The sequence below is a fragment of the Myxine glutinosa genome, chromosome 10 (assembly GCF_964187855.1).
Source record: "Myxine glutinosa chromosome 10, kmMyxGlut1.1, whole genome shotgun sequence".
NCBI lineage: Eukaryota > Metazoa > Chordata > Myxini > Myxiniformes > Myxinidae > Myxine > Myxine glutinosa.
Window position 1 is genome coordinate 37,275,427 of NC_136270.1, and position 25,623 is coordinate 37,301,049.

A 25,623-nucleotide genomic window follows, 5' to 3' on the forward strand; every position below is an offset into this window, starting at 1 on the left:
ATCAATGATGAGGTTGTGGTTGATGCTGCGCTTGAGGATCAATCAGTGATGACAGCCAAAGTGCCAGCCAGTGAAAGTGAATTGTCAAGTAATGATCAGGTGGTCTTTATGGAGGGTGGGGAAACAAACAATGCAGTCACTCAGTTTGTTGGAGACAATATAGATTTAAACATTGTCTCTATTCACGGAAACACTCCCTTCACTCAATGGGTTGGATCGAAGTCACCTCTCCGGCACCACCTTTGCCAGATCCACAGACAACAGCAGCTTTCCCCCGGGTGAAGTTGAAGGCACTCGACAAAGCTAAGATCCTGAGAGGAACTGAAGTAAAGATTATTCCATTTACGAACAGGAAACAGATAGGAACGAACGCGATCATGTTTCTCCCCCTCGCTGAGCTTTCCTCCTCCCTGGCTCATGATCAGCCACTCCTCACTCCAGGTGACACACTCTGGGCAGCGGGGTGGGTGATCAAAGCCAACGATCCTGAGTTCCCACACTCCAACTGGAATGGCTGGATGAAGAGAATCCATGCTAATGATGCAAAGCAGAGCACACAGATCGAGTTCCTCCCAGTTATTGAAGGAGACCCTAATGACCTCAACACCATCTTCACCACTCTGAAAGAGTGCATACGGCGCGCTGGGGTCGCTATAGTGACCTTTGATCTTCCGATTTGGCTGAAGGCTGTGAATATAATAAAGCAGGCAAATCTACCCGTCATTCCAAGGTTGGGTGGTTTTCACCTGCTGAAGTCTTATCTTGGATCAATGTTAATATCTTGGATAAATGTTAACAATCAACTCAGAATCATGAAAAACCCTTATTTGACCCCTCATAAGTTACTTAAGGGCCGATTAAAAAAAAAAAATTCTCGAAAATAATTTTTCGGTACCCGAATTCAACAGCTTTTTTTCTGGGTTTCCCACGGGAGTTGAACTTCAACATTTTAACACATGTTATTACACACCTTTACAAACATATTGGTGAAGAAATGTTTTGGTAACAATTTAGTTAACAGATTTGTGAAATATCTCATAAAATGCCCTTACTATAATACAGAACGCAACAACCCTTGTATACCCGACTGTGAAGCCAATCATCAAATGCACCTGTCCGTACATTTTGCCACGCCACCTGTGATATAATCCTGTTGTTGACTTCTTGCTGCGACAGACAATCAGTGACATGGTTCTTTTAACAAATAAATCACCAAAGTGTAAAAGAAACTCACCAGATTGATATACTGAGTTAAGAAAGTAAACCCAAGGCAAGAAAGAAAAAATATATTCCATATTAAATGCCAAGTCTGTATCTCCCACAACTCCCGTCGGCCCTCCCGCTTTTCTACTCCTCATTGCTTTTATCGCTTCCTCAACTTCCTCCTCAGTTATCTTCTCTGGCGGTCCTAAAACTGGGTTACCCTCTATGTTGCCATCCTATTCATTCTCTGTATTCAACAGCATTTCCATATATCTTTTCCATCTTCCTTTAATTCCATCTGGGTCCACAACGATTTGTCCCACTTCATCCTTCAAGCAACTCACCCCCATCACATCACACCTCTCTTTCGCTATGTGCTTTGCAATCCTGAATACCACTCTCTGACCCTTTTCCGGATCCAAGCGTTCTCGGAACATTTTCCTACATGTCTCCTGCGCCTTTGCTACCTCTTTCTTTGCAGCCTTCCTGGCTGCCTTATAACTTTCATGCTCTGCTGTTTCTGCTCCCGTACCCTTCACCTTCTGCCACTCCTTGAACTTCCTCCTCTTCTCGTCAATCCTCTTTCCAACTTCATCATCCCACCACCATGTTTCCGAGTGCCTCGGTGGTCCTTTTGTCCATCCACATACCTCACCAACGGCTCCCAACAGACTAGCTTTCATTGACATCCAACCACGTTCAAGCTCAACCACATCATCCTCTGCCCTACTCAGCCTCTCTTTTAATGCCTCCCTCACTGTCACCTCTTTCAACCTCCACACCTTCATTCTCGGTTGGTACTTCACCCGCCGAGCTCTCCTCGCACCTTTCACCCTTATGTCGCAGACAACCAAGTGGTGCTGTGAAACAGCCTCCTCCCTCGGGATCACGTTTGTGTCCCGGAGGTGCCCCCTATCTCGCCTACGCACCATCAGGTAGTCAACGGTTGTCGTCGACCCACCTGACGTGTATTTAACAAGCTTATTATCCCCTTTCTGGAACTGAGTGTTACAAATCAACGCAGCGAGTACGCAGCCCTCGCAAAATAAGGATCGCTTTTTTAATAGAGGGCTTCGTAAGCGAACCTCTATGACAATTGCATGTATATGTAAATCCATTCAAAATTTCACTGTCATTCCCCATTCCCTTGGGAACAAAATTTCATGTTGTCATTTCAAATGTCCCTTCCATGATCGGGCCCCATGACAATCTTCTCCATTTTGCCCTATTTTCTGCATCTCCCCTTGTGAACCCCCTTGCCCATATTTCTTCTTGCACCACCTTTAGCCAAGTCTTTCTCGGTCTTCCCCATCCTCTACTTCCTTCTACATTCATTTCCATCACTCTTCTCAACCAGTCACTTTCATCCTTCCTCAACACATGACCGAAACCATCTCAACCTGTTTCTCTTCACAACATCCATCACAGGCTCTATTTTTTTATTTTTTTTATTTTTTTTTTAATACAAGATCGAGGCTCGTGGAAGAGCTAACATCAACCACAAAAAACAACAAACGGACACACAAAACATACAAAAAAGGGAGCAAGAGACAAGATGGAGAGAGAGAGAAGCACCCAAGTACAACAGCAGAGAACAGGGACAACTGAAGATCTGTGGGACAGGGGGGCTTGGGGGGAGGGGGCAGGGGAAGGCCGGGGGGTTGGAAAGTATAAAACACATGGACACTGCTGGAACTTCCAGGAAAGAAAATCGTCGGTATTTCAAGGGGAAAAAAGTGGATTTGTGGTGAATTAACGGGGGTTGAAGAGATCAAGGTTTTTGATGGGGGAAGATAAGAGATGGTGGTGAACAGCTGTTTTAAAGACCTGGAGGGAGGAGTGGGATTGAAGAGAGTGAGGGAGTTTGTTCCAGAGGTGGGAGTAAAGAGGAATGAAGGAGTGAAGGTGAGCAGAGAGTCTTGATTTTGGCAATTTCACCATAAGAGGGTTACTGGCAGATCTTGCGCGACCTGTAGGAATATTTGGGGAACAGAGCACAGACAGAGCTGGGGGAGCTAGGCCGGATAGGAGTCGGAAGAAGACAGAAAGACCACCTACCTGCTTGTGGTGAGTGAGTGAAAGGCCCTCGGAGTTAGCTTCTTTGCGGGAGATTCCAATGATTCTGAAAGCTTTGGTTTCAACAGCGTGAAGCCGAGCTAGGTGTGAGGCAGGAGCACCAACCCAGAGGGGAGAACAGTATTCCTTTGAGCTGTGGATGAAAGCCTTGTATGTGGTGAGGAGCTCAGGTGTGCCAAGGAAGGACCTCGCACGACCGAGGATGCCCAGTCGGCAACTGGTTTTGGAGGCCAGCTTGGAAATGTGGTTTTCCCAGGAAAGATCATGGCAGATAGTGAGACCCAAAAGATTGAGTGACAGAACTTCTTGGAGAGGATTGTTCAGAAAGTAGATGGGAAGTTTGTCCAGTCGGTCTTTTCAGAGGGACATAGTAAGAGTGTGAGATTTGTCAGGATTGAAAGACATGTTCCACTTGTTTGACCAGTCTGTGATTTTGTCCAGGTTTGCAGAGAGTGAGGAGGCTGCAGACTGATGAGCTGAGATATGAGGAATGGAGCAGCAGAGAGTGGAGTCATCAGCAAAGAGATAGAGAGGTTTTTCAAGATAGTCAGAGAGATCATTGATGAAGACCAGAAAAAGCATAGGGCCAAGAACACTGTCTTGAGGAACTCCAGCCTGAACAAGAAGAGGACATGAGAGAAACCCATTCCGGGCTACACGTTGACTACGACCAGAGAGGAAGTCCGCAAGCCATGCGTGGAGATTTCCATGGATACCATAGGAGGAGAGTTTGGTGAGCAGAGCGGGGTGCCAGACCATATCGAAGGCACGTGATATGTCAAGGGAGACAGCTCTAAGTTTCTGTTTGGCATTGAGGACCTCCATCCATTGTTGAGACAGCAGAAGGAACATGTCAATTACAAGGATTTCGCGTAAAGGCCAATTTCAGACCTTGGCCTCTCACTAACTCTATCGGTGATTTACTGCAATAGCAATCAGTTGTATAAAATACCATTTCATACGCTTTCAAGAAATGTTTGGTTCACGTTCCTGAGGTTTCTGTTTCTTTGTAAATAAACGTTTAAAGTTGTATCACTCTTTTTGAAACACCCTGTAATTGAACACTGCAGAACACATATCACCTTGTTAGCACTTCAAAAATCCTCCAGTTTAGCAGTACTTGGATAAAATATCACAACATTTTATACCTTCTCGACCAATCAGCTTTTCCACTCGCGCTCTCAGAGTTGTGGAATGTCGAGATTGGACAAAATCGCAGCTCGTAAGATAATATCGATCGTGCTCGGAAATGCAAAGCAAGAGTTTAAAAGACCCTTCCCATGTCCTTTTTCTCTCAAGGTTGCGTGGGGGAAGGTGTTCTATGAACTCTCTAGTTTTTACCGATTTTATCAGTCACCTGGCAGCTTTTCCCTCAAAATAAATTGATTGATAGAATTATTATTTAACAAGACAGAGGGAGAAAAGTTTCGCAAAAAGCTAATGACTGTCGTCGAGTTTTCTTTATCCAGTGGAGTGGTAGGTGAGACATAGTTTTTTATTAGGTCGGGGTTAAGTTTAGGTTTAAGTTTTTGTTAAGTTTAGGTTTAGAGGTTTAGGTTTTGTTTAGGATTAGGTTTTTTATTAGTTTGCCTGTTAAGGAGCAGAAATCCCCATAAATTAAAATGTTTATCAAACAGAATGTCTATTCAAGACAAGACACTCCACTACAATCAGGTGGGGATAGGGGGCGGGGCCTCTTTGGTGACGCCCATTGACTCATTAAAAGATCATTCGGTTTTTTTTATCTGTCGCGTTTGACCTTTGCACGTTGAAAGTCCATTCGCATTAATACTGTGGCAACCGTAAAGGGTGAGCTCGCTGTGTTTACGATCGCTGATGGTTTGATTGCTGTAGTGTACCTGCTCGCGTGCAACGGACGTGTTTCTAAAGTCCTGTGACAGGTGTATCGCGTGCACGCAGGTGTTGAACCTGAACGAGAGGATCTCGCGCGCTCATCCTGGGCAGGTAAGTCGATCTCGGCGAATTCAATGTGCCGTACAATCATTGGATCCCGCTATATAAAGCACCTTCAATCATCTGAGGTTATCACAAATTGTCACCTCGTGCATAAGTGGTTATTTGTTTGTTTTGTTACTTGGTGGAATTAAAATCTCATTAAGGAATTTCTTTCCGAATTTCTTTGTGGGTTTATGGCCCAACTTGTTTCGAATACTGAATAGGTCATTGATCATGTTCCAATAACCAGACCCAGATTTGCCACTTCCAGTGAGTAGTTCGACACAACCTGCAGTATTGGTGAGCGTCCTGGGTGTGGATACCTGTAATGGGCCAAATGGCCTCCTCATTGTGCTTACCTTTCCTTGCACATGTTTTGTTGCAAGCTTTTGCGACTTTTTAACCTTATGTGATGTAATCTTGTTTTTAATAATATTCATTTCACACCATGAGTTATGTTGAAGATATATTTTTTAATCTTTGGATATTCCTTGACACCTGGTAACACTGCTTCGTATCTCAGAGTATATAATAATGGTGTTGGCCTAACAGTTAAGGTGGCAGGCTTGAGATGTTAGGGTCCTAAGTTTGAGCCCCTCACATGACGTTGAATTAACACCAGGTCGGTTGACTCAGCCTGTCATCTTTCCGAGGTTTTCAAAATGAGTACCAGATGACTGGCGATGGGGGGCACTGCATCAGCGGCACAGCCCTGCCCCCAGAAAATGACTCAACCAGCAGCGATATCCCAGGATATAGTTTCTGTGCAAATTCATATCTCCCAGGTATTCATAGGATGACCTAGAGGTACGCACACACTCCTCAAAGCTGTCTATGCTCTTTGAATCCCGACCAAGCAGTAAACTGCCAACCTGGCGATTCATCAATGTGTGTTCCGTCCCTCGGTTGGTCGTTAAATGGCGTCCGGTCTGCCAGCATTACTTATTGAACGAAAACCAAAGACAGCATTTGACCACAAGAACCTGATACCAACTGTAAAGCATGTTGGTGGAAATATTACGGTTTGGGGCAGCTTTGCTGCATCAGGGCCTGGGCAGCGCACCATCATAGAATCCAGTATGAATTCTTCATTGTACCAGAGGGTGCTTGAGGTTAATGTGAGGCCATCTGTCGGCAAGTTGAAGCTCAACCGAAGGTGGACCTTGCAACATGACAATGACCCTAAACATACCAGTAAATCCTCCAAGGAATGGCTGAAAAGAAAGAAATGGAGGGTTCTGGAATGGCCAAGTCAAAGCCCGGATCTAAATCCCATCGAGATGTTGTCGGGGGATTTGAAACGAGCTGTGCATGCAAGAAACCCCTCAAACATCGCACAGCTGAAAGAATTCTGCATGGAGGAGTGGGCAAAAATTTCTCCCAGTCAATGCCAGAGACTGGTAGACAGTTACAAGAAACGCCTACTTGAGGTTGTTTCTGCCAAAGGGGGCAATACCACCTATTAGAGCCAAGGGTGTACTTACTTTTTGCACATGCGAAATTTGCATTTATGTTTACTTAAATTATACAATGGACTACAAAATGTAAATGTTTCATGATATTTGTTATATTATATCACCTTTATCTATCAATATTGTTGAAATGAAGATCAAATAGCTGTATGTTGAAATATGTTGAAAAAGTCAAAACCTTACATGGGGTGTACTTACTTTTTCACGTGACTGTATACATGTATATATCTTACTATAATTCCCCAAATGCCCGTTTGAAGGTACCCCAAAAACGGGTCAACTGATTGCAACGATATTTTGGGTGGGTATTCCTGGGACCCCTGGTAGTAAAATAGGCTAAATTGTTTTTCCAATTTCCCAGTTTTTCCAAACACGATGGAATAATATTTACCGATATGAACAGTGATGTGGCTTTGTTGAAATTCTACAAATACTGTTTATTCTACGTACCAGGAGAGAGTAGATCGACTCCTGACGAACTCTTTCGATATAAACTTGCGGCTCCGAAGTAACATGGCAACATGTGCAAAGCGACTGAGTAACAGGTGTAGCGGCCGTTTCCGTTTTGCAGATTCGGCACGCACTCTTCACACACAAATGTGCGACTGAGGAAGACATGTAGCGGCCGCTTCCGTTTTGCAGAATTCAATCTTTTTTCAAAATGGGCGCCATGTACTGTTTAGATTTTGATGATTTGCGTGTGATATGATTCAACAGATGTTTGTATGAATCGTTTAAAATAAAAAAAAGCCTTCAATTTCTGATATTTTGCCTTTTTATTTGGGCTTCCCAATTGAAGCCCCGCCCACAGGGCGGTTACCGATGCTAGTATATATAATATAATATGTCGATATATTGCATGCTTCTTGGAAGTATTATGCATGATACATGTTTTACACTGTCTTCAAACATTTAATTCAATTTAAATAAAGGTATAAAAGATGTATAAATAAATTGATTCTGGGTTTTACAGCCATTTTACGCAGCATCTATTACACCACCCTATCTATCCCATTGCATGAGTTATTTGTGCCTGTCATATGTGTGCTTTATGGCGTCCTTAAAACAGCAAGTTTCCTGTTCAGAAAGATTTTCATTTTTGTTTGACTGCTAGACAGGCAGACAGAGTAAAATTATTATCTCACTCCTCTCTGCGCATTTGGATTGGGTGAAATTCAGAGCGAAAGTATGGTAAAACGAAAGACTTGTCTTTCTATTCATGTTCTAATTCGTGTTCAAACAAGACCAAAAGTCTAACAGCGGCGTAGCCGGGCTTGTCAAAAATTATAAACCACAAACGTGCATGATTAGCTTTTTAAACAGTCGCGAATGGTATTTATAACATTAAACAAAGAAATTTGGAGGAATCCCGACATCCAAGTTTTACTTACAGAACTCAGCGAAGATCTACTGTAATCTATGTACCACACAAAGGTTGGAGATGTGCTCATTTACCGAGCAGCTAGCTAGCGCTTGCCAAGCCAGCCGTTCCTTAAGGGTTTTGAATGGAGCGCTTGCTCGAATGTTTAAACCACTTGGCGATCTCTCCACAAGAACCTTGGTAAATGAACACACACCCAATGTTCTTGAGACCCGACCATAGATCGACTGTAATCTATATACCCCAAAGAAGAATGACCCTTCCCGAACTCGGAGTGAGCGGGTGTTTACGCCGTAATGACACGGCCGGACACAAAACTTCCGCTACTTTAATATATGTAAGATATATATATTTAACCTCCAGTAACGTTGTAGTCACTACAAAGGGATTAATGTTATGATTAGATTTACTATAATAATAACGTTATGTTATTATTACTAAAATTATATGTATATATTTTTTAAACCGAGGTGAATTCCTTACTTCCGCGGTTACACCGCTTCAATCCATCAACTTTCCATTCACGACATTGGGATTAAAGTGTTATGGTTATATTTGCTGTAATATTATTATTACTATGAAAACGATAATCCTGAAACGATACTGTTGCAAGAGACGTGACGCCGATGCTTTCGATATTTCATGGTCATTTTAACAATCGGTTTGTTTGTATTTCACACTGAATGAAAAACATAAAGGTAGAACATGGCGATTGTGATGTCTGACAGATTCTACAATATGTTTGGCATGAACGGCATATAAATCAAAATGGCGTTGCGTAAAGAGTCAGCCGCAGCACCGCCGTAATGACATCAGACGTAATCACATCACCCTGTCATGTGACCAGATTCTCAGCTGTGATTGGTATATGTTTGAGGGAACATACATACATACATACATACATACATACAGATGGACAAACACTGTTCTAGATGGCTTTGCCCGATTGGCTACGCCGTAAAAATGCCATTCAATGTAAATAAGCTGTTAACATAAACTGTTAAGACGGACAGACGGATGGACAGACGTACATGACCCAATTGCTTATCCACGCTTTTTGCTTCGGTGTGCAGGGTAACTAGAACGGCAGTCTGTAGAGAGCATACCTCAGCCACGTTGAATAGTTTACATTTTGTATCCCACTGATGGGCCGGATCTGGATTCGGACCTGAACCAAAATCTAATCGGCCTGTCCTTGTCACCTACCGATGTCAGTCATCCTCCAAGTTTCTTCTAAATTTGCCCATAGCATTTTGAGACATCGTGCTATGTATAGTTTTTGGCCCGACCTCTAAATTGTGAGGAATGACTTTTAAAAAATTATAGTCTCCTGATCCAGATCTGAATGTAATCAATTTAATCAATCAATCAAAATGTAATCAGTTCAACCTTGTCACACACCTGAAGTGTGTGTATGTGTGTGTGTGTGTGTGTGTGTGTGTGTGTGTGTGTGTGTGTGTGTGTGTGTGTGTGTGTGTGTGTGTGTGTGTGTGTGTGTGTGTGTGTGTCGTTTATTGCTATCTCGATAATTCAGATTTTAGAAGACATTCCACCTTCCTTTCAGTGAAGGATTGCGAATCATGGGCTAAGTTGTGTTGTTCACTATTTGAATGGACACAGTCACTATTTGAACCTTTTTTGACTATATATATATATATATATATATATATATATATATATATATATATATATATATATATCTTGAAAGCCATCTTTGATTGCAAATTATGAATATGCATGCATGTGTAATTCAGCCTTTGGCTGCCAGACATGCTTTCATTGAACCATTTTGATTGATTGATTGGTTCTTAGAGTTTTGTTCCAATGGCTCTTTTCAGGATCATCACTAAGCCCCGTCCAGTCTCCAACTGTAGTTCATTTGTGGTATTGTTCCCAGGGGTGGTTTTTAAGATCTCTGTAAGGTTCATCTTTATCATTCTGGTTGCTCCAATTATCACTGGTACAATTTCGGTGCTCTTCAGCTTCCAATATATTTTCACTTCATTCTTGAGATCTTAATATTTGCGAAAGATGATGGGAATTGAGCCTGTGATTGATGCTGTGAAGAGGAACAGGTTGAGATGGTTTGGTCATGTGTTGAGGAAGGATGAAAGTGACTCGTTGAGAAGAGTGATGGAAATGAATGTAGAAGGAAGTAGAGGACGGGGAAGACCGAGAAAGACTTGGCTAAAGATGGTGGAAGAAGAAATGCGGGCAAGGGGGTTAACAAGGAGAGATGCAGAAAATAGAGCAAAATGGAGAAGATTGTCATGGGGACCGCAAGGCTAACCCCCACTCTAGCAGGGAAAATGGCCTTAAAATGCATGTTGTTGTTGTTGTTGTTGTTGTTGTTGTTGGTGTTGTCTTGAGATCTTAATATTTGGTCATTTTCTTGATTTCTGCATTATTTAGACCAAAATTACTAGGTATACTGAAACGTCAATTAACAATGCCTCTTTTCCTTTTTGTTCCTGTTTACAATGTCTGGATGCAGTGCTTTGTTTTCTATGTTCATGCTGCATGGGATCATCAGGTCGTACGTGAGAATCACGTCCTTGTTTTCAGTGATTGCTTTTTGTTCATGTTTCCATGAGTTTTGTGGAACTGGGATGCTGAAATTTGTGCAGATGTTCCAGTGGATTACTCTACATACCTTGTTGCGTCTTTGAGTGTACAGCTGTTCTGACATGAGTTGTGTGTGTGTGTGTGTGTGTGTGTGTGTGTGTGTGTTTTGCCTGTAACACACCAAGGTGAGAGCTTATAGCTTGGTCAAGATTTGAGCACATATACCTCTAGTCTCGGCTATACCGACAGCCGAATATACGTGTGTGAGAGAGTATGGGACAATATGTGGTAGCCTGCTTTACTGGAGTGTGCAGCACAGATAATGCAGCATATTGGAGATGATAATACAAGTTCATATTGCATGTCAGTACAACAACGTCTCAGTTAAGTCAGCATGTTGCAGGTTAGTGCTGTCTGGCATAACATACTTCAGCACAAGGTCGTACAGCAAGAATAGAGTAAGTTTAATTCATGTTAACGTTTACGTTCCGTGGTGAACCTTCTTTTTTATTTATTTATTTATTTATTTTGATACATGGCTGACCACATCAGATGCTACACACAAGTCGATAATAAAAACGATGTTAGGTCTCACTGTCTGCGTATTGCTATCACGTGATGCCCTCTCCACATTGGGATGAAACTTGTCTCCGAGCACACAAAGTCCACACATACCTCTATGAAAATTACTCAGAGGTCGAAATGTTGGACCTGAGCTTCGCCTGCTGTGCTGAAGTCCACCGTGCTAGTTGGTGCTGCCTTTATTTTTGACTACAACGAAGGTTGCATGTACAGTAGTGTTATCAATAGTTACCTTCATATGTTCTACTGTTGAGATAAACTATAAATTTTACCTGTGCCCTTGTAAAGTAAATAGTACTGCCATTCAGTCAATGTTTAATTGACTCGTAAGTTAACTCACCTTTTTAATCTTGATAGTGTCTTGAACTTAGCCTTGAACTGTTTGCATTGAACTTAAATAATTTTTTTAAATCTTGATTTGTCGGGTTGTGGTGGGGCCTGCACACATATTAGAGCATTAGGAGTATTTTCACATGAATGACAAAGACACGAGGAAAGAATGGACAAATCAACATAACACAGGGTCTCCATAAAGTGCCTGTGCAACATCTTCTGTTTTTTTTGTATACAACATCGAGGCTCGTTTAAGAGCTAGCACATCGAACACATATTGGCACATGAAACACAAAAAACAAACTGACACATAAAATGATAAAGGGAGGGGGAGACAAGATGGGGAGATAGAGGGAAGCACACAAGCACAACAGTAGAGAACAGGGACAACGGGAGATCTGTTCGAAGGGAGAGGGCTGGGGGTGGGGGGGGAGGGGGGAGGGGTACACGGTACAAAACGAATTGACACTACAAGGAATTTCAGGAATGAAGTTGGGGATTGAAAGATGTGGTTTTGGGGTGTATTAACGGGGGTAGAAAAGATCAAGGTTTTGAATGGGGGAAGATAAGAGATGGTGGTGAACAGCTGTTTTAAAGACCTGGAAGGAGGAGTGGGATTGAAGAGAGTGAGGGAGTTTGTTCCAGAGGCAGGAGAAAAGAGGAATGAAGGAGTGAAGGTGAGCAGAGAGTCTTGATTTTGGCAGTTTAACCATAAGAGGGTTGCTGGCAGTTCTTGTGCGTCCTGCAAGAATATTTGGGGGACAGAGCACAGCGAGAGCTGGGGGAGCTAGTCCGGAGAGAAGTCTGTAGAAGACAGAAAGACCACCTACCTGCCTGTAGTGAGAGAGTGAAAGGCCCTCAGAATCAGCTTCATCGCAGGAGATTCCAATGATTCTGAACGCTTTGGTTTCAACAGCGTGAAGCCGAGCCAGGTGTGAGGCAGGAGCACCAGCCCAGAGGGGAGAGCAGTATTCCATTGAGCTGCGGATGAAAGCCTTGTATGTGGTGAGGAGCTCAGGTGTGCCTTGGAAGGACTTCGCACGACGGAGGATGCCCAATTGGCGACTGGCTTTGGAGGCCAGCTTGGTAAGGTGGTTTTCCCAGGAAAGATCATGGCAGATAGTGAGACCCAAAAGCTTACATGACAGAAGGTGCAAAATTGCACCTTTGGAGATGGAGAGGATTGTTGACAAAGTAGATGGGAGTGTTTTCCAGACGGTCTTTTCAGAGGGACATAGTAAGAGTGTGAGATTTGTCAGGATTGAAAGACATGTTCCACTTGTTTGAACAGTTTGTCATTTTGTCCAGGTCTGCAGAGTGAAGAGGCTGCTGCCTGTCGGAAAGATCATTGATGAAGACCAAAAAAAGCACAGGGCCCAGAACACTACCTTGAGGAGCTACAGCCTGAACAGGAAGGGGAATGAGAGAAATCCATTCACGGCCGCACGTTCACTGTGACCGGAAAGGAAGTCCACAAGTCATGCGTGGTGATTTCCATGGATACTATAGGGGGAGATTTTGGTGAGCAGGGCGGGGTGCCAGACCGTATTGAAGGCACGTGATATGTCAAGGGAGACAGCTCTGATTTCCTGTTTGGTGTTGAGGACCTCCATCCATTGTTGAGACAGCAGAAGCAGCATGTCCAGAGTGGAGTGACCTGGTCTGAATTCAAATTGATGATCTGAGATCACGCCATTGGGGAAGAGGAAGAATTTAATATCAGAAGCGATGATGGAAATCCATGACCTTGCTGATGATTGGGAGGAGGATGATTGGTCTGTAGTTGCAAGGATCTGTTTTTGCACCTTTTTTCTGTAAAGCGGTAATGTTGGCTGATTTCCAAGCTGATGGCAGATGACCTTGAGCAAAAGGGAGGGTGAAGAGAACAGAGAGAGGGTGTAAAAGAGCTACAGAGCAGGATTTTAGGATCCGTGGGCTGATGCCGTCTGGTCCAGTTGCAGAATCAGAATCGAGGTTTGACAGAAACTTCTCCACCTTCTCAGGAGAGGACACAGAGTCCAGGAGCAGCTGGGTTCGACTAGGTAAGGTGGGCACAGAGAGGGAGAGTTAAGGTTTTTCAAAATAAGTTGGATTTTTGGGATATATTTTTACACACTCTATCGTGGATATAGGGAATTGTGGTGAGACCCCATTCCTGACTACGTGTAGGAAAGTGTTTTTGGCCGCCACGAAAAAAATTAGACCATTCAACACCGGGTACTCCTGCTAGTCAGTGATTATGTCAACCACGATGGCGATTACCGCATTTGTGTCCCGAACTACGACGATTAAATATTTCACATACAGTGTCACCTTGCACCAGCCAGACTAAGCTCCCTGTCACTATTCTTCAAATGTGCGACGGTCCTTGAATGATTTCCTCCAAGATAAGTAGTTCGGAAGACGTGGACCAAATGATTGGCCCCCCACGATCGCCTGACCTGTCCCTACAGTCGTGGCCAAAAATATTGGCACCCTTGCACTTTTTTGAAATTCAATTTTTGAAAGATACTCACAATTATTTCGAAAAATAAGTTGAAATTCTCATAGGTATTTGGTCTCCACAATTCTTTATTTCACTGTTAATATTACAGAACCTTTGTTTTTGATTCAGAACTTAATATATCCTTTTAAATCTGAAAATAAAAAGAAATTGCATTGGCAAAATTATTGACACCCGAGACTTAATATTTGGTAGCACGGACGTTGGACAAAATAAGTACAGTCAAGCACTTCCTATAGCCATGAATGAGCTTCCTACATCTCTCTACTGGCAGTTTGGCCCACTATTCTTGTGCAAACTGCTCCAGTTCTCCCAGATTTGAAGGGTGCCTTCTCCCAACTGCTGTTTTCAGATCTCCCCACAGGTGTTCAATGGGATTTAGATCTGGACTCATTGCTGGCCACTTCAGAACAGTCCACCTTTTGTCTTGAACTATTCCTGGGTGCTTTTTGAAGTGTTTGGGGGTAATTGTCCTGCTGCAAGACCCATGACTTTCGACGGAGACCCAGCTTTCTGACACTGGGTTGAACATTGCACTACAAAATGCCTTTGTAATCTCCTGATTTCATGATGCCATGCACACATTCAAGGCACCCAGTGCCAGAGGCAGCACAGCATCCCCAAAACATCACTGAACCTCCTCATTGTTAAACTGTAGGGAAGGTGTACTTTTCTTTGAAGGATTCATTTTGTTTTCTGTAAACATAGAGATGATGTGCTTTACCGAAAAGCTCTAAATTGGTCTCATCTGTCCACAGGACATTCTCCCAGAAGGATTTTGGCTTGAACCCTGGTGTTGGGTTAGCGGCTAGGGCGCCAGCTTAGGATCCTAGGATCCTGGGTTTGAATCCTGGTCGATCGCTGAATTAACGCCAGGGGGGTTGACTCAGCCTGTCATCCTTCCGAGGTCGGCTAATTGAGTACCAGTTCACTGGTAATTCCCTGTTTGTCGTAAAAGGTGACAAACAGGGTTGGCGGCAGGAAGGGCATCCGGCCGTAAAACATTGCTTCAAAAAGGGGACCCACAAAAACGACAACAACCACGGTGCCCGAAAAAGGCCAAGCCCCGCTTTGCGGGGAAAAATGGCCTCTAAAGGTGTTTTTTTTTTTTGGTTTTTTTAACATAGAGATGATGTGCTTTACCGAAAAGCTCTAAATTGGTCTCATCTGTCCACAGGACATTCTCCCAGAAGGATTTTGGCTTGTTCAGGTGTGTTTTGGAAAACCTTCAGTCGGGCTTTCTTATGTATCTCTCTCAGCATTGGGGTCCTCCTGGGTCTCCTACCATAGAACCCCCTTTCATTGAGTTGACGACGGATGGTGCGGGTTGAAACTGTCGTACCTTGTGTCTGAAGGTCTTGAATCCGTTTGGCAGTTGATTGAGGTGCTTTCTCCACCATTCGAACAATCCTTTGCTGCAATCTTCGATCAAGTTTTCTTTTGCGGCCACGTCCAGGGAGTTTGGCTACATTGTCATGGGCATTCAACATCTTGATAACATTGTGTACGGTGGACACAGGAACATTAAGGTCTCTGGAGATGTACTTGTAGCCTTGAGATTGTCCATGCTTGGCTACAATCTTGTGTCCGACCTCCTCAGACAATTCTCTGGTTTTATTTATTTTCTCCATGCTCATTGCGTTACACACAGTGACACAGAACAGCAGAATGACTCTTTTTCTCCATTCAAATTGGTTGAATAAGTGATTTTTCTATTGCAGGCACCTGCAACTCACCACAGGTGAGTTAAATTCAAAATAAAGGAGAATCACCTACTTTAAATCTAATTATTTCTAACAACTTTTAAAAGGTGCCAATAATATTGTCTGGGATTTTTTAGCATTTCTGTGTGGAATAAGCAAAGATTTAGTAAAAAAAAGATTTCAGCTTTTGTTGTTTTGTTCCACTGCAAACCAAAGAAATACATATGTGGATTCCAAAAGATTTTTTATTTCAACAATTTTCTGGAAGAATTTCTGGAATGGTGCATTATTTGAACTAGCAACGGTACCCGCCCTACGGGCGGGGCTTCAATTGTGAGGCCCAATTCAAAAAGGCAAAATATCAGAAATTGAAGGTTTTATTTTATTTTAAACGATTTATATAAACATCCATGAAATCATATCACACGCAAATCATCAAAATCTAAACGGTATTCGTATAATTTCAATAAAAGCCACATCACTGTTCATATCGGTAAATATTATTCCATCGTGTTTCAAATCGTGATCGCGATCTGTTAGCGTATACACCGCCCAAATAGCTATGTGGAATTCTCCCATGTTGAGATTAAACGTAGTTTGAACTTTGGCCGAGGTCATTATTTACTTTTAATGATGTTTATATACGAATGATGTTTAATGATGTTTATATTGGTTCTGGGTCATCCTGTCCGCATATCTCGTGGGATTGTGAGTTGGAGAGACGGCCGTGATGGCGGGGAGGGGGTTCGAATTCTCTCAATCAGGGATTCAACCCATGTCCTTATAAAAGGTCTTTGTCCGAGGTCACCGAGTCCGATCGGTGCAGCCGTGCAACGATCGGTGCAGCCGTTTGTGCGCCACCCGGGAAAACAACATCGTCACAATGAAAATATCGTCACAATGAACGTTATGCGAACGCGGATGTTATGCAGGAGTCCAAACCTGATAATGCTGGAGACTAAAGCTGAAATTGGGAAAACTAAATAACCTATTTTATTCCTGGAGATCCCAGGATTACCCACCCAAAATATCGTTGCGATCGGTTCAGCAGTTTTTATGGTACTTTTGAACGGACAGACAGACAGACGGACGGACGGACAGACAGACGGGCGGATATTTGGTGAATTATAGTAAGAAGTGCAAGGATATCAATAATTTTGGCCACGAATGTGTTGGACTACATTTTATGGGGCTTTGTAAAACTGTTGTTTACTCATCAAAATCACATTCTTTGGATGAACTTAATGCTACGATCATAAATGCAATTCGTGAAATTACTCGACAGCAATCGGAAAATGTTTTCAACAAGTTGGAAAATCGTGTTGATCGATGTATTACGTGTTACGAAAGATGGCGGTGATGTTAAAGACTAAATATTTAAACTGTATTGAGTAAAAATTTTCATAATTATGCTTTCATGCACCATTTATAGTTTGTTTCTATCAGGTGTACATCAAAATTTTTAAAGTTCAAAGTTGCACAAGCACTTTATGGACACCCTGTATTGGACATTTGAACCTTGGATCCCAGTAGCATGAGCTAAGAGTTTCCATAGGAATGCAAAGCGGAGCATTCGACATTGATTTTTGTTTTCCTCAACTAGCACTCATTTGTGTGAAAGCCGTTTAATGTTCCTGCTAGTTGTATGTAGGTACAAGCTTTTTTTTTTTTTCTCAGGAAATGCCTCTTACTCACCTCCACTCCCCCCTCCCCTTTCTCGTACTTATGGAATAACATTCACTCGACAAGAATCTCCATTAATTTTTGTTCTACAAGTTATCTGCTCTACAAGGTGTTTTTTTTGTGTGTGCAGTCAAGACTCATGGAGGAGCTAGGACACTGAACGGATCAGGATGTAACAGGACAAAAGGAACAGCAGAGAGAATGTGAGGCGGTACGAGGTGGGGGACCCCAACAGCGGAGTTGAAGAGCAAGATGGAGGGAGACTTGGACAAACAATGGGTGTGTGGAGGAATGAGGGACAGGAAAGGATGCACGGGATGGACAGGATTGATAAAGAAGGAAGCGCAGGATGGAAACAATGAAAATTTGGAAGGAGGAGGGCTCGGGGTGGGGTTGGGGCGAATGGGTTCACAAGGATATACAAGATTCTGGTTTTGGATTGAGGATTATCTGATATGGGGGTGAACAGCTGTATTTAAGACCTGGAGGGAAGAATGACATTGAAGAGGATGTGAAGTTGGTTCTGCAGATGGTGAAAAAGAGTAATAGTGTATAAGACCAGAAAGTAGGTGGTAGAAGACGGATGCCACCGATCTGTTTGCGACGGGAAAGTGATTGACCCATAGACTCAGCTTCATCGCAGGAGATTCCAATAATCTTGAGGGCTTTTGTTTTCGTGGAGTAAATCTGAACAAGATGTGAGACAGGGGATCCAGCCCAGAGGGGAGAGCAGTACTCCATCAAGCTGCAGATAAAGGCCTTGAATAGGAGTTAAGGTGTGCCAAGGAATGACTTTGTATGATGGAGGATGCCCAGTCAATGACTGGCATTGAAGACCAACGTTGAAATGTGGTTGACCCAAGAAAGAGCATGGCTGATAGTGATGCCCAGGCGTTTGAATGACTGAACTTCCTCAAGAGAATTGTGAAGAAGGTAGATGGGGTGGGAGGCGGGGAGGGGGAGTTGCCAGACAGTTCCTTTGGAGAGAGATCGAGATTGTTTGGAAGCAATCACAGAATTGAGACATTCAGCCTTCTCACGAGCGAAATTCGTTGTGGTGCCATTTGAAGTGAGGGAAGGGATGAAAGGGGAGCATATACAAGGAGCCACCATGTTTTAGAGGAGGGAGAGAAGTTGGACAGATGTTGTTCCAAGGCTCTTGTGAGTGGCCACAATTGTTGAGGGATTTGGTTAATGTACAAAAACTGCCTTCGGTTAGATTTGCCTTCCAGGAAGAGAAGGCAAGTTCTTTCAGAGCAACTGCCTTGCCATAAGATTCAGTCAGGTGGAGGGTGGGATTGGGGAGGAGGGGGGGGGGGGGGAGATGGAAGGGAGCAAGACAACGGGATGATAGGAGAGGGTGGAACGAGTATCTGGGAAGACCTCCAGTCTTGTAAGTTATCTGTTCAAAACCAATCTCATGTTATCTTTCATGCCAATGTGCAGGTTATACTGTCATACCTATTTGTGTGTCCATTTTATGCCTAGTTCTTACCATGCCCATTGGCAATAAATAATGCCAGAATAAAGTAAACATCCCTGATTGTAAGCAAACTTTTATTTTAATAATCTGTGATTCGAACAAAATCAAATGGACTCCAAGTACTGGTATCTACTGGCATATTCTTTAGCATAACGCAGTGAGTGCTTGAGCCTGTTTGAAAAGATTGAAATCCTGATCCAGAGTACTCTTTTTTTTTCTTCTTCTTCTTTTTTTTTGTTACCAACTATTGCGTGTTCCTTGGCATAAGTTGGCTTTTCCGCAGATGTGCTCCATGGCATTCATGTCCGGACTCTATGGTGCCTCGGGAAGGATCTGCGTAGTCCATTCCGACTTCTTCAAGGCATTGGTGGTTCTTGATATATGGTGGCTTCATCATCTTCCTGCAGTGAACGTGTTTCATACTCCAAAATACCTTGCTGGTATATGTCCTGCAGGAAGATGGTGCAGCATGCCATAGGTGCAGAAAGCACCATATTAATGCCTCATTCTCAAGAACCGACAGCATTACCAGGTTCCCTGCAATTACATAATAAACAAGAAAAAGAGCAATCAGAGATTGCAAACTCTCGCCAGGATGTATTTTCAGTGGTTTTTAAGGCTTTTGTGTTAAAACAAATATGGCGGCCGAACCACGTGACAGATAACGTCATCATTTTTTCTCCACTAATTTATGCCTACATGACGCTCAATAAATTTCATCTTGATAGGATGGTTTTGCACTTGTCGAATTATGACGTCATAATGGAGGCACCTATGACATCATCAACATATGTTATTCCCCATGGAGAGTTCTTTACAATGAGCCATATCTCAATTTTTCTATTCAGCACTTTTGGAGATATGGAGGTGCAAAGCTTTTCGGTTTTTCCAAGATGGCGGCCGAACCACGTGACCTCTGGCGTCATAATTATCATTAAAACATTCTACAGGTGGAGTTGTACATATGGTGAAAAATTCCTGTCATCGGGTCAACAATCGGGTCAACGGTTGCAGAGAAAATCATATTTATTCTGTGTGGACAAACAGACAAAAAAACGGACTCTAATGCAATACCCTCTCCTCTGACGAGGGTAAAACGTTTTTAATAGGGAAATCCTGTTGCCAAACTATTTTCTCAGATGTTGAGAACCAAACCATTTACTAATGGCAGAATGAATTGTTTGCTCAGGTATGGACCTGAGTTAAAATCCACAACCTAAATGCAAAATGGCCAGCTGGCTTGCCATCTACGCCTGCAGTGGCGTCGCATACTCTGCTGTGCAGCACCACTTATTCAATTGTACTAAAATGGCCTTGTTTGGTTACCTCTGACCCAATCAGAGACTAATGCTTAACCAGACAGCTCAATGTACTTGGTTTATACGAGTGTCTTCCATGTTACTTTTGGCACTTGTACAAGGATGTGAGAGTGGGGATAGGGGGAGCAGAAGGAAGGATGTTCTACCATCAGGTAAAACTTGCACTAACACCAGCAACCAATTGCAGTAAACAAGACTCCAGCTTAACATCCCTTCTGATGGATGACGCACTGTCATTGATTCCTGCGAAACACCAAAGGAACCAGGACGACATAGCACAAAGGTAAGTGGGATACTTCAGCTTGAGTGCATCCTGCAATTTACTGATCAAGCACCAGGGGGCGACCACTGTTTGCTTTGTAAAGATGTATTATATCAAGTCAATGCGTATTTTGAGGATTTAACTAAGAATTTGTCCTGCTGGTTTCATCACGACTGAAAGTGAAAGAAATGAAAAATAATTAAATAGATGAAAGGGTGGGCTTGCTTTTTATGGCGTAGCCCACAAGGCAAAGCCGTCTAGAACAGTGTTTGTTCGTATGTATGTATGTATGTATGTCCCTTGAAACATATTCCAATCAGAGCTGGGGATCTGGTCACATGACAGGGTGATGTGATTACGTCTGATGCCATTACGGCGGTTCGGCGGCTGACTCTGCACACCACCATTTTGATTCCAATTTTTTTCAGGCCAAACATTTTGTCAAACCTGTCATATATCACAATTGCCATGCTCCACCTTTACGTTTTTCATTGTGTGTCAAACACAAACAAACCTATTGTTAAAATGATCATCAAATATCAAAAGCATAGACGTTACGGATCTTCCAACGACACAGTAGGTGTAGGCCTTAGGCTTCATGCTTCATGCTTCACCTTCAGGCCGCTTCAGACAAATTAAGCCCAGGTTTCTTAATACAGTAGTATCGTTTCAGTAGTATCATTTTTGTAAAAGTATAAATAATGCAGTAAATATAACCATAATACTTTAATCCCAATGTCGTGAATGGAAAGTTCATGGATTGAAGCGGTGTATGGTTCATGATCAATGATAAATCAATGATCAGTGTACTGTACTAATAACCGTGGAAGTATGGAATTCGCCTCGGTTTTTTGAGAGTAATATCATTTTCGTAATAATGATAACGTAACGTTAATATTATAGTAAATCTAATAGGAACACTAATCCCTTCGTACTGACTGCAAAGTTACTGGGGGTTAAAATATATCATCTTCTATATATTAAAGTAGTGGCAGTTTTGTGTCTGTTACGTCATTATGTCTATGATGTCATTACGACGGCCAATTACACCGACCGACATTTTAATTTACTAGTACACCCGCTCACTATGGGAGCGGCAGGAAGTGTCATTCCTCTTTGGGGTATATAGATTACAGTCGATCTATGGTCGGGTCTGAAGATGAAGAACATTGGGTGTGTGTTCATTTGCCAAGTTTCTTGTGGAGAGATCGCCAAGTGGTTTAAGCATTCGAGCAAGCACTCAATTCAAAACCGTTAAGGAACAGCTGGCTTGGCAGGCGCTAGCTAGCTCCTTGGTAAATGAGCACACCCCAGGCTTCCTCCCTTTCAGTTTCGTGTTAAACAGCAGGAAAAGTGGGTTTCGTTGGTGGTTTTCAAAACAAAACCTTAAATGGTGGGGTTCAAAAGGCTGCTGTGAAAAACGCTTGTGGGGTATATAGATTATAGTAGATCTTCGCTCAGTTCTGAAAGACCAACTTATCTCACGGATGTCCGGATTCCTCCAAATTTATTTGTTTAATGTTATTATCAGCATTAGCGACTGTTTCAAAAGCTAATCATATGTGTTTGTGGTTTACTAGTACCCGACTGCAAAGCCGCAATGAGCCGGCGAAGCCAAAGCCTCTTGCCACTATTTTACCCATCACTATGGCATAAGTAGGTTGGGTAGTTGGGAGTAGGTTGGTGTAGTAGGTACTGTAGGGCAAAGGGGGGCATTAAGCTCCAGGGGGCATTAGGCTCCACTACATTGTAAATCTTGAAGGTAAATATAATGCATTTACAATGTAGTGGAGCCTAATGCCCCCTGGAGCTTAATGCCCCCCTTTGCCCTACCTGGTAAGACTTGGTAAAAGAGAAGAGCAGACAGTCCTCCCCAATACCTACATACAATAAATGTCACAATAAGCTTAAGGAAGTAACTATACGATGTGCTAGCTTAAGGCCTATTTTAAGAAATTTTAACTGGGCTTAACATACGTTTTCACAGTATGTGTGTAGTCTTCTAACTTCAGTCGCTGTCAGGGCTGGTTCTCTCCGGGCACTGCGGCTTCCTCCACCAGAAGAAGTTAGCTTGCAGTAAGATCAGTGCCGACAGATCAGACGATAGCGCCGTTTCAACGGCAATGTGTGTCTGTCGTTAATCAAACCGAGCTTTCTTTCTTTATGTAAACCGCTTAGACCGGTAGGTGCAGGACAACATCATAAATCAGACAAACCTACTGAGCATGGGAGCATGGGATTGAAGCCTAATTCGGCTTTTTAGGTCTACCACTAAAGAAGAGAAAAATTTCGAAAATTTCGAAACAAACTCCTATTGAACTTTTTCGCAATTTTTTATGCATACCTCCGCATCCGCAAGATGGCGGCTTCCATTGAGCGATTTGGTGCGTCAAAGCTTCGAAATTCTCAAAGAATCCAGCAACATCTGGCTTTTCAACATAAGATTGTGAATCAAAAAAAGACGGGTGAAACAAACTCCTATTGAACTTTTTCGCAATTGTTTATGCATACTTCCGCATCCGCAAGATGGCGGCCTCCATTGAGCGATTTGGTGCGTCAAAGCTTCGAAATTCTCAAAGGATCCAGCAACATCTGGCTTTTCCACATAATACGTACGCGTTCATTCACAACACCGGCTTCACCGGCTATAATATTTTACAAGCCCGGCTAAGCTGCTGTTAGACGTTTGGTCTTGTTTTTAGCTCACCTGGAACGAAGTTCAGGGGAGCTTATGCGATGGCGCGTCGTCCGTCCATAAACACGTGAAACTTCTTCTCCGAAACCGCTGATGGGATTGCGACCAAATTTTGGACAAATTATATTTGTTGTGTTGTGACTAAAGTTTGTTCATGGCATTTAGAAAAAAGTCGGGGTCTAAGGGGGTTTACCGGGGTCAAAGTGGATCCAGGTTTGATTCCCCAAAATAGGTGTTTGCTTTCTTCTCTGAAACTACACACACAATGTTGATGAAACTTGACCACAACCTTCACCACCCGTGATGTACTAAAGTTTGTTCACGGCATTAAAAAAAATCGGGGTCAAAGTAGGACCAGGCTTGCCCCCCCCCCCCCTCCCCCACCAAAATAGGAATTTGCAATTTCCTCTGAAACTACACATAATGTTTCGATGCATTTTGATCACAACCTTCATCACCTGTGATGTACCGAAGATTGTTCACGGCATTAAGAAAATCGAAGTCTGAGGGGGTCTATGGGGGATCAAATTGGGTCCAGGTTTACAACAACACAACAGGCATTTTAAGGACATTTTCCCTGCTAGAGCGGGGGTTAGCCTTGCAGTCCCCATGACAATCTTCTCCATTTTGCCCTATTTTGCCCTTCTCTATTTGCCCTATTTTGCCCTTCTCCATTTTGCCCTATTTTGCCCTTCTCTATTTGCCCTAAGTGATTCTTCACCATTGAGTGATTGGGCTAAAACCAACATGTAGCAGGATATCTCAAAAAGTTATGGATGGATTTGGACGGAATTTGCTGGACATGTTGTGTGTGTGTGACAAGGACGAATGGATTCGATTTTGGTGAAGATCTGAATATGGATTCGGATATGATTATTATTTAATTTTTAAGTGATTCTTCACCATTGAGTGATAGGGCTAAAACCAACATATAGCAGGATATCTCAAAAAGTTATGGACGGATTTGGACGGAACTTGGTGGAGAGGTTGTGTGTGTGACAAGGAAGAATCGATTCGATTTTGGTGAAGATCCAGATCCAGCTAGTTGAATTTTTAAAGTGATTCTTCACCATTGGGAGATGGGGCCAAAAACGATACAAAAGATACCTCAAAAAGGTGTGGACGGATGATTTTGATTAAATGTGATCCTCTTTCTCCTTTTTCACACTGTCATTTGCCATAGGTCATCTTCCATCTGCTTGGAAATCAGCGACCATCACTGCATTACATTAAAAACGTGCATAAACCAATCCCCTTAACTACAGCCCTCCTACCTTTAACCTTCCAATCATCAGGAAGATCATGGAATCCATCATGACAGTCAATGTCCTTAACTCAGAGCACCAATTCAGATTCAGACCACGTCATTCTACCTTGGAGATGCAGCTCCTACTCTCCAAAAAATGGATGTAGGGCCTCAATGTCAGACACGAGATCAGTGCCGTTTCTTTCATCATATTGCGAGCATTTGATAGTCTGGCATCCTGCCTGCCTTGGTCTCCAAACTTTATCTATATATCTATAAAATCCCATTTATCTATTTGTTGACGACTCCACCCTCTCCTCTGACATCCATCATCCTTCAGACAGGCAGGATGCATCCTCTTCCCTCTCTTCAGACTGGTCAAACATGTGGAATATGTCTTTCAATCCTGAATCTCTCACACTCACTCTTTTTTTCTCTCTCTCTCTCTCTCTCTCTCTCTCTCTGAAAGGACAGTATGGCAAACCCTCCCATCTACTTTCTTGACAATCTTCTTGAGGACGTCCAGTCACATAATCTCCTGGCTCTCATTTTATCAGCCATGATCCTTCGTTGGCTTCCAAAGCTCGTTATCGACTAGGAATCTTGCCTGGTACAAAGTCTTCCTTGGCATACTTGAACTCCAATCCACTTCATACGAATGCTTTATAGAGTACTGCTCTCCTCTCTGGGCTGGCACCCCTGCCTCACACCTTGTTTAGCTTGACGCCATGGAAACCAAGGCCTTCAAGTTTTTTGGAATCTGCCGTGCTGATGCCGAGTCTTTGGGCCTATCACTCTGCCATTGCAGACAGGTCGGTGGTCACTCTGTCTTCTACCGCCTACTTTCTCGTCTTGCATCCTCTGCCCTTTCCGTGGTCTATCCTCCCTCATCACCCCACCCCTCCCAGGTTTCTGCATGACGCGTACGGGCAGCCATTAACCCCTTCTGGTGAAACTACCTAAATCCAGGAGCACTGCTTGCCTCCATTCATGTTTCTCTTTTTCCTGCCTGTGAAACCAACTTCCACACGCTCTTCAATCCCCTCCCCTCCAAGCCTTGAAGACAGATATTCACCACTATCTCAGATAGTCCAAAACTATGATCTTTTCGACCCCAATTAACCCTAACACCCCCAAGCCCACCATTCCACAAATTTTCAG

At 43.0% G+C, this 25,623-nt stretch overlaps 1 protein-coding gene across 3 annotated transcripts in view; it reads left to right on the forward strand.

Moving 5' to 3' along the window:
- LOC137434463 (ATP-dependent translocase ABCB1) overlaps nucleotides 1–25,623 on the forward strand; it is a 202,411-nt gene that overhangs the window by 7,591 nt on the left and 169,197 nt on the right. Inside the window, exons 1-2 of one of the 3 annotated variants that reach the window (XM_068127478.2) lie at nucleotides 5,050–5,088; nucleotides 5,200–5,244. The gene's annotated coding sequence lies outside the window, so the exon portion shown is untranslated. The other 2 variants (XM_078785560.1, XM_068127482.2) reach the window with 2 other exon arrangements.